At 46.7% G+C, this 9861-nt stretch overlaps 1 long non-coding RNA gene across 1 annotated transcript; it reads right to left on the reverse strand.

The window, feature by feature from the left end:
- Positions 1-1199: 1199 nt before the first annotated feature.
- LOC119967837 lies at positions 1200-8829 on the reverse strand. The gene is made up of 2 exons (XR_005461084.1): positions 8743-8829; positions 1200-6767 (listed from the first exon to the last, which is right to left on the reverse strand). It is a non-coding gene; the product is annotated as an uncharacterized LOC119967837 (long non-coding RNA).
- Between the last annotated feature and the right edge of the window lie 1032 nt (positions 8830-9861).

The raw sequence follows: 9861 nt of genomic DNA on the forward strand, positions 1-9861 counted from the left end.
TTATTAATTTTAAATATGAGATAGATTTTTGCTAATAAGGATAATAATCTTTTATTGTCACAAGTGTGAAGTTACTGTGACAAGCCCCAAGTCACCACATTCCTGCACCTGTTCAGGTAAGCTGGTACGGGAATTGAACCCATGCTGCTAGCCTTGATTCTGCATGACAAGCCAGCTGTCTTAGCCCACTGAGCTAAACGCTACCCTCAAAGGACATACACCAAAGGCATATGGAGTTACGCCACAGATCAGCCACAATCTAATTAAACAGTGGGAGAGGCTCGAGGGGCTGAACGGCCTACTCCTGTTTCTACGTGTTTATGTTCCTCTTAGGCAGAGATCAATATCTCCCAGGGTTCAATGGGATTCATTGGGATATGAGGATAGTTCTGGAAGATTCAATGAATGACTTTTACTGTCCGCCGTTTCTTTGGCATGGTGTTGGAATTTATGACCATCCTGTAAAACCGGGTCAGCCAGGCAAGAATTTAGGATTTCAGATATTTCATAAATTCTGGTGCGATGTTGTCACATCATGCTACCTGCCACACTTCAAGCCCCTTGGCACCTTGTTTAGAACATAGAACATAGAACAGTACAGCACAGAACAGGCCCTTCGGCCCTCAATGTTGTGCCGAGCCATGAGCACCCTACTCAAACCCACGTATCCACCCTATACCCTTAACCCAACAACCCCCCCTTAACCTTACTTTTATTAGGACACTACGGGCAATTTAGCATGGCCAATCCACCTAACCCGCACATCTTTGGACTGTGGGAGGAAACCGGAGCACCCGGAGGAAACCCACGCACACACGGGGAGGACGTGCAGACTCCACACAGACAGTGACCCAGCCGGGAATCGAACCTGGGACCCTGGAGCTGTGAAGCATTTATGCTAACCACCATGCTACCCTGCTGCCCCATGACTCTTTAGTTCTTCAACCTCAAAGAGGGCGGGGCTGGTGTGTTGTTGATGGTGTCTCAGTTCACCCCGGATGTTACTTTTGGTGTTTTTGACCAGGGATGCCGTTGCTATGGCAAGTTGGTGGCTGGAAAGTTGGTTGAGAGTAATTGAGAGGTGATTTTTTTTTTAATAAACAATTTTATTGAGGTAGTTTTTGGCTTTGTAAACAGTTACAGACATCAACAGAAAGAAAGCAAAAAAGGCAAAAATGTGCAAACATCCACGTACATTCAATACTTCAATCTTGAGGGGTGATTTTAAATGAGTTTTTGCACTGCCCCTAGGCAACAGATTATGCTCCAGCACTTCCTACTGGAGTGCGTGAAGTCTAGCTCTGCTACAGTCCTTTTGTTGAAACCAGGGACTCTCCTTGTTCTAACGGTCACACTCCCTGTCTATCCACTTATTTAAGTCAGGCTTCATTTTGTCCATTATTTAATCCACGAGGAAATGTTGACTTCCACAGCACACCTATGGTGCAGAAGACAATTCGGCCCATCGACTCTGCACCGAGTCCCCGCCCGATCTCCGTAACCCAATCTAACTTGCACATCTCTGGACATTAAAGGGCATTTTTGAGAATGGCCAGTCCACCTAACTGTGCAAATTAAGTGTTAACTAAACACAGTCACTGGAATTGAACCCGGGTTTATCTGTTAAAAGCCACAAACAGAAAGGTCCAGTTTTCTCTTGGCGTTTGACTGAAATCAGCCTTGAAAATGATGCAGTTTTTCAGCCAGTGCAGAGATCTGGACCGAGCCCCGCCCTTCATTCACTCTGATTGGTTGGACGTCTTGGTCCTTGCTATTGGTCCTTGCTATTGGTCCTCCAGTTCCGGCCCAACTCCTAATGGTCAGTAACGGACGTCAATCACCCGGGCATTGTGTGCTGGAGCATGCGCAGTGCAGACACGAAGCTGGCCTCCGGAGGCTGCCCAGGAGGTGGTCAGAGAGTTGAGTGGTGAGGCTGTCGTACTTTTCCTAAATGTCCTGTCAAGACCTCAACCCCGAATAAAGAGCTCTCAGTCCGGGATCTGATGGGCGGCAGCTGCCGGCTCTTGTTCCGGAGTCAGGCCCGGGTGTTTGTGCGGCAGCGCGCATGTGCAAACTGAGGGACATCCTGTATCAGCCCCTCATGGTGCAGCGGATAAAATATTGTCATAAATGAATCATGGTGGGGGGTTAAAACATTATCAGTGAAAAGAGTTACTAGGAAACAGAATAGGTATAAATAGGTCAGGGTGGGGGGTAAAGTATTGACATGCATGGGAGATTGGATAAGTGACAGGAGAGTAGGTATAAAAGATCATTGTGTAGGGGCACAGAAATATTGTAATGAAAAGATTGGATAGTTAACAAGAAAGAAAATAGGTATAAATGTGTCATTGTGGGAGGGTAACAGGAAAGAGTAAACATAAACATCACAATGTAGGGCAGCGGCTCACAAACGGGTCCACAGGACCCAGGGGATCTCTGGAAGACTCCCAGAGGATCCGTGGTAAGAGAGGCATATCTTTAAAATTTGAAAAATGCTGCAGTTTACCAATTAGCAACTGGCTTCTGGAGAAGCCAACGTTTGATTGGGCGAGCATGGACAGCAGAGTAATGGGAAGAGTGCGCCTCGGAACGGAACTGTGTGCGAGACGGAGCACAGGGGCAGGGAATTGGGCCTCAGAGAGGTTGAGGTGGGTACCAGACTGGACTTTGCAACAATGGCCAGTGTGCTGGTACGAGTGGGGCAGAACGAACCTAAAAGCAGGTACTGAAGCAGGCCTCCGAGCATGAGGAGGGTTAAGTGTGTGAGAGGTTGAGTGAGTGTTGAGAGGGGAGGGGTGGGCGGGGCAGCATGGTGACATAGTGGTTAGCACTGCTGGCTCACAGTGCCTGGGACCCGGGTTCAATTCCAGCCTTAGGTGACTGCGTGGAGTTTGCATTCTCCCCATTCTGCATAGGTATCCCATGGGTGCTCCGGTTTGCTCCCACATTCCAATACTAATCTAATACCGAGTCATGACAGGATGCCTTATGAGGAAAGGTTAGACAGGCTGGACTTCATCTGCTGTAGTTTAGAAGAAGAAGAAGCCACTTAATTGAAACATATAAGATCCTGAGGTGTCTTGACAGAGTGGATGCAAAGGAAATGTTTCCTCTTGAGGGAAAATCTAGAACTAGTCTCAATGTTGAAAAATAAGGGATCATCAATTTAAAACAGATGAGCAGAACAGGGAGATCAGCATCCCCTGGCTCCGGAACCAGTAAACCATTCCAAGGAGAAGGTCACCTCCATCCAGGGAGATCAGCATCCCCTGGCTCCGGAAACAGTAAACCATTCCAAGGAGACGGTCACCTCCATCCAGGGAGATCAGCATCCCCTGGCTCTGGAACCACTAAGCCATTCTGAGACTGGCAACTCCATCCAAAGAGATCATCACCCCCTCCCTCCATTTGTCCAACCAGGGACCAGTGAACTGTGTGTAGCCGTTCCCGGCCGTATGTCTTTTCCCGTTTAGCTGATGTCTGATATCAAAACTGTAGCTTCTTAATAAAATGCTTTCAATTACCGATGAATTTGAACCTCTGTGACACTGGCAATAAAATCTTACACTTGTCTAACTGTGGACTGAAATAGTCCAGAGTAATGATGAGGTGTTAGTTGTGGCTCACTGGTCACATTCCTATCTCTGTCAGGAGGTTGTAGGTTCAAATCCATATCCAGAAACATGAGTATAAAATCCAGGTTTTATTTTGATGCAGTACTGAGGGAGCCCTGCACTGTCACAGGTCCTGTCTCCCAGATGGGATCTTCAACTATAGCATCATCTGCCCCTCAGTTGGTTGTAAAAGTTCCCATGAGGTTATTGCAAAGAGCAGGGGAGTTCCCCCTGCTGTCCGGCTTAATACTTATCCTTCAACAAACATCACTGAACAGGTTCTCTGGTCACAATCACATTTCTATTGGTGGGAATTTGCTGCACAATTTGACGACTGCATTTCCAACATTACAACAGGGACCACACTTCAAAAGAGCCTCATTGATTTGGGACATTCTGAAGTTGTGAAAGGCTCCATATAAATACAAAGCTTCCACTAACAAAGGAGAAAAATCCAAAAATGGAAGTCAGTAACAGGACATCAATCAGTTTCCTCTTGGACTCAAACTGATATCATCAACCGTCAGAATGAACATGGTTCAGTCCTGTATGTGATTAACAGCAAAATCAGCACAATAAAAACGTGCAGTCACTTGTAAATTCACTAGAGTCTCAGCAGGATAAACGGTAGGTTAAATCACTTTCCACACAGTATGGGTGCACTGGTTACTCAGATTACTTGTACTTTGAACGTTCTTCTCATAACTCAAACATTTAACGTCTATCAACATGAACCAGCTGGTTTACTGGGTTGCAATGACAGAGCAAATTCCTTCCACACACATACACACAGATGAACAGCCTTTATCCAGTACGAGTGTGCTGGTGTCTCAAAATATCAGTCAGAACATTTAATCTCTGTTTATCAGTGAGAACAAGTTGATGTGAAATGCAGGCTTAAACAAGTGAATCCCTTGCCACACACAGCAGTTGAACAAGCTTTTTTAATCCATTCAATGGATGTGGGGTTAGCTGGCTAGGCCTGCATATATTGACGATTCCAAATTACCGTAGGAAGGCGATGGCGAGCTGCCTTCATGAACCGCTGCAGTCCAGGTGGTTTTGGTACGGTACACCCTCTGTGCTGGTAAGAAGCGAGGTAAGGATATTGACCTAGTGACAGTGAAGGAAAGGTGATATATTTCCAAGTCAGAATGGCGAGTGGCTTGGAGGGGAACTTTCAGGTGATGGCATTCCCATCTGTCTGCTGCCCTTGTCCTTCTAGATAGTAGTGGCTGTGGGTTTGCAAAGTGCTGCCAAAGGAACCTCACTGAGTTCCTCCAGTGCATTTTGTAGATGGTATTCACGCCTGCAACTGTGTCAGAGTTGGAAGGAGTGAATGTTTGTGGATGAGGTGACATTCAAGTGGGCTTTTTTGTCCTGGATGGTATCAAATGTCTTGAGTGTTGTTGGAACTGAACTCATCAAGCCAGGGGAGAGTATTCCATCACACTCCTGATCAGTGCCTTTTAAATGGTGGACAAGCTTTGAGGAGTTAGGAGGTAAGTTACTCGCAATAGGATTCCTAGCCTCTGACCAGTCTTGTCGCCAAGGTTTTTATATGTTTAGTCCAGTTCAGTTTCTGGTCAATGCTAAACCAGGATGTTGATAGCCTCTCCCCAGTATGACCTAATTTGTGTCTCAGCAGAATCCCTCTGATTTTAACATCTCACAGTCACAGCATTTACACTGTCCCTTCTCAGTGTGAACAAGCTGCTGTTTACTGAGCTGCGATGAGTGAATCACTTCCACACACAAGGAGCCAGTGAATGGCCTCTCCCCAGTGTGAATACGCTGGTGTTCATTGAGATGAGGTGAAGCAGCGATTCCCCGCATGGTCAAAGCACTTAAGATGAAGAGAGATTGAACAGTTTAGGCCTAAACTCTCTCGAGTTTAGAGGAATGAGAGGAGATCAAATTGAAGTATACAAGATGTTAAAAGGTACGGATTAAGTAGACGGAGAGGATGCTTCCTCTTGAGGACCATTCTAGAATAAGAGGTCATAGATTTAGGATAAGAGGTAGAAAATTTAAAACAGAGTTCAGGCAAAACTACTTCTCCCAAAGGACTGTGAATCTGTGGAATTCGCTACCCCAGAGTGCAGTGGATGCTGGGACAGTGAGTAAATTTAAGGAGTTGGACAGATTTTTAATTGGCAATGGGTTGAAGGGTTATGGAGAACTGGCAGGATGGTGAAGTTAAGGCCAAGATGAGATCAACCATGATCGAATGGCAGAGCAGATTTGATGCGCCAAATGGCCTAATTCTGCTCCTATATATCTTATAAAATGTCTCCCTTCAGTGAACTTGTTCATGTTGAATTAAACCCTCGTTGCTCTTAAAACACTTCCCACAATCAGTGCATTCAAATGGTCTTTCCTCAGAGTGAACTTGCTTATGTTGAACTAAACCACCAGAGCTCTTAAAATACTTTTCACAGACAGAGCATTGAAAAGGTCTGTCCTCAGAGTGAACTTTCTGGTGTTGAATTAAACCCCCAAAATTCTTAAAACTTTTTTCACAGTCACAACATTCGAAAGGTCTCTCATCGGTGTGAACCTGCTGGTGTTGAATCAACCCCACATTGCTCTTAAAGCTTTTCTCACAGTCAGAACATTCGAAAGGTCTCTCTTCACTATGAACCTGCTTGTGTGACACTAGATTAAATGCCCGAGCAAATCCTTTACCACACACAGAGCAGGTGAATGGTCTCTCCCCAGTGTGAGTGCGTCGATGAATTTTTAGCTGAGATGGGGATTTGAATCCCTTCCTACAATTCGAACATTTCAACAGTTTCTTCATGAAGCGGGTTTTCTTGTGTCGCTCCATGTTGAATAATCAGTTGAATCCTTGTCCACACACACAACACATGTATTGTTTCTCCAGACTGTGAATGGTGTCAGGCTTGTAACTGGTTAAAGCTCTTTCCACAATCACTGCACTGAAAAGTCTCTCTCAGGTATGGGTGTCTCTGGGCTTTTCCAGTCACATTGATGTTGGCAAACGTTTCTCAGATAGAACAGACAGAACATCTCCTTCCACATTCAAAAGCTGATGATATTCAGATTATGATGAATCGAGAGACTATGTCAGATCTTGATGTGCTTTTGGTTTAAGTTTCCGTCTGGAACTCCAATCATTCCAAGAACCTGGAAAGGAAGTTCATAGATGTTATCAATGTCAGTACAGGATAGAAATTCAGAACAGACAATTCTCGTTTCTATGGAATATTGTTCTCCTTTTGTTTCTCCAAATTTGTAGTTAAATCAAACAAAACGGTGCAAAACTCAGCAACAAATTCAGAACAGAAGCAAAGGGAACTTTAATCTAAATGTGATTCCCAGTGTCCACGAGACCCTCTATACCCCGAGGTGCCCAATGGCCATGGAACATAACAACTGTACTGGTGTACACCACATCCTCCCTCTCCAGAGCCTCCCAGACACTGACACAGCCACAAAGGAGTGGCAGCAACTGGAATGACTCATTCAACCCCTGCCATGGCTACCACCCATCCTGGATCTGCCAATTCCTCTTTGAATCAGACCCAGGAACAGGTTCAGGAGATGGTCCTCCAACTTATCTCCATCTCCCTCCACGTTGAGAGCCAAAGATTAGGAGCCTGTAGTGACCAGACGGTGAGGAGCAGCCACTTCAACTATCTATACGGGGGCTGCAACCTCTCACACTGAATATACACACAGCCCACAGACCGCAGGTTGTAAATAGTGGATGAAGCTGCTTAAAAACATGTTGCCCATAATGTCCCCAAGGAGGCACGGGAGGATCGAGAAAAGCATCAAGGGAGTCAATGCTGAGAGCACTTTGGGTGAAAATAAACAAAGTGGGTCAGGAAGAGGCCATGAGAGTAACAATGGGAATGAGGCATTAGGCCAAAGGTGATGTCAGTGATACTTCAAAAAATATCAAAGCTAAATGCCCCAGATCTAAATGTATGAAGCATTCACAATAAACAAGATGAAACACAGCACAGATATAAATGAATAGGTTTGATTAAATAACTAATGTGAAGGCATGGCTATAAAGTGACCAATGTTTTCCACAGAATCTCTACAGTGCCGAAGGGGCCATTCGGCCCATCGAGTCTGCACAGACCTTCTGAAAGAGCACCCTACCTAATCCCATTACCCTCCCCTACTCATAACCCCACATAGTTATCATAGAATTTACAGTGCAGAAGGAGGCTATTCGGCCCATCGAGTCTGCACCGGCTCTTGGAAAGAGCACCCTACCCAAGGTCAACACCTCCACCTTATCCCCATAACCCAGTAACCCCACCCAACACTAAGGGCAATTTTGGACACTAAGGGCAATTTATCATGGCCAATCCACCTAACCTGCACATCTTTGGACTGTGGGAGGAAACCGGAGCACCCTGAGGAAACCCACGCACACATGGGGAGGATGTGCAGACTCCGCACAGACAGTGACCCAAGCCGGGAATCGAACCTGGGACCCTGGAGCTGTGAAGCAATTGTGCTATCCACAAGGCTACTTTGCTGCCCTAAATCATAATCTGCACATCTAAATTGGAACAAATTCCATGAAGCCACTGACTTTCAATTCTCAGTTACAAAGTCAAAGCGCAGCGTGGACAGAGGCAAATCCCTAATCCATCTCTTTGCCTGCTCCAAAAAACAATTCAAACTGAATCCAATTTATGGTCCCCGCAAGAGACACATACCAGATCGAAGCTGACAAGAACAGGCATTACACCTGATCTCAGGTTTTCAGAGGAAGTTGCAGACTGAGTGGATCCATTCGTTCACATCATCCAGAATTTGACTGGGACCCTGAAACCGCGCGCACTCCCAATTCCCTTACCAAGATGGCCACCCATGTGTCCTTCCTCTCAGAATCCGCCCAGCTTTCCTCACCCAGAATGGCGGCTGGTTGCCTGGGTAACCCCGACCTGTCAGTCAGAAGTAAGCCTCGCCTCCCCGATTCGCACTGATTCCCACAGGCAAGATGGCGGCCAGCCATCCGCTCCCCGGGGTCTGTCACCGCGCGGTAAACACAGGGCCTGAGGCTTCTTATTTGGGGCCTCGGACCTATCCCAGAAGTTTGTAAAGTTTTCAGGCCACCGGCGGTTTCCAATCCTACCTTGTGTTCACATTCCGCTCCCGCCTCCCGAACCATCCACTCCTCCACAGTCCATCACCATCACTAACACTGAGCATGCTCAGAGCACACACCGTGCCGGCACCTGCGCACTGGTGTCCTCTAGTCATTGATGGGGGACTTTCTGCAGCTCAAGGTGTTTGGGGTAAATAATCCACCATTGGGGACATAAAAGTGTTTGGCATCTCAAGTGAAATCGGGGCCAGAGCGGAAGCACATAAATGATAAATAAACACAACCCTGGCAGATTACACGTTTTCCCCGTCTGTGTGGATTTCCTCCAGGTGCTCCGGTTTCCTCCCATGGTCCAAAGATGTGCAGGTTAGGTGGATTGGTCATGAGCAATATGTGAGTTTATGGGGATAGGGCGGGAAGTTTATGGGGATAGGATGGCATGGTAGCACAGTGGTTAGCACTGTTGCTAGCATATAAATCCAGCAAGATATTAGGCAGACTAATTGAATGTTAGCTATTAGTGCAATCTGATTTGAATACAGGAGTAGTGAGGCCATGTTTCAATTGTACAGGGTGGTGGTTGAACTACACCTGGAGTGGTATGTGCAGTTTTGGTCCCCTTACTTCAGAAAGGATACTATTGCCATAGAGGGAATGCAATGAATGTTAATCAGACTTGTTCCAGAATGGAAATCACCAAAATACTTAAAAAGAACAGACAGGGTATATGGCAGTTAAGATGTTCCCTTGGTTGTGAGCAACCTAGGGTTGCTGGCGTCCCGGGCAGGCTGAACTTCAGCGCCCTTGGGGTGGGGCGGGGGCGGGGGCGGGGGCGGGGCGGGGGGCGTGTTCGCGCATTTGAGAGGACTGAAGGCGGACCTGGTAATGCTGCAGGAGATGCACCTTCGAGTCGCTGACCAGATTAGGTTAAAGAAATGTTGGGTCAGACAGGTTTTTCACTCGGGACTGGACTCGAAGACCCGGGGGGGGGGGGGGGGGGGGGGGGGGGGGGTCGCAATCCTGATCAACAAGCGAGTGGTGTTTGAGGCGGGAAGAATAGTTTCAGATGTGGGAGGCCGGTACATTATGGTCAGTGGGAAATTGGAGGGAGTGCAGGTGGTACTAGTAAATGTATACGCGCCAAAC

This window comes from Scyliorhinus canicula, chromosome 6 (assembly GCF_902713615.1).
Source record: "Scyliorhinus canicula chromosome 6, sScyCan1.1, whole genome shotgun sequence".
In the NCBI taxonomy this organism is placed as follows: Eukaryota; Metazoa; Chordata; class Chondrichthyes; order Carcharhiniformes; family Scyliorhinidae; genus Scyliorhinus; species Scyliorhinus canicula.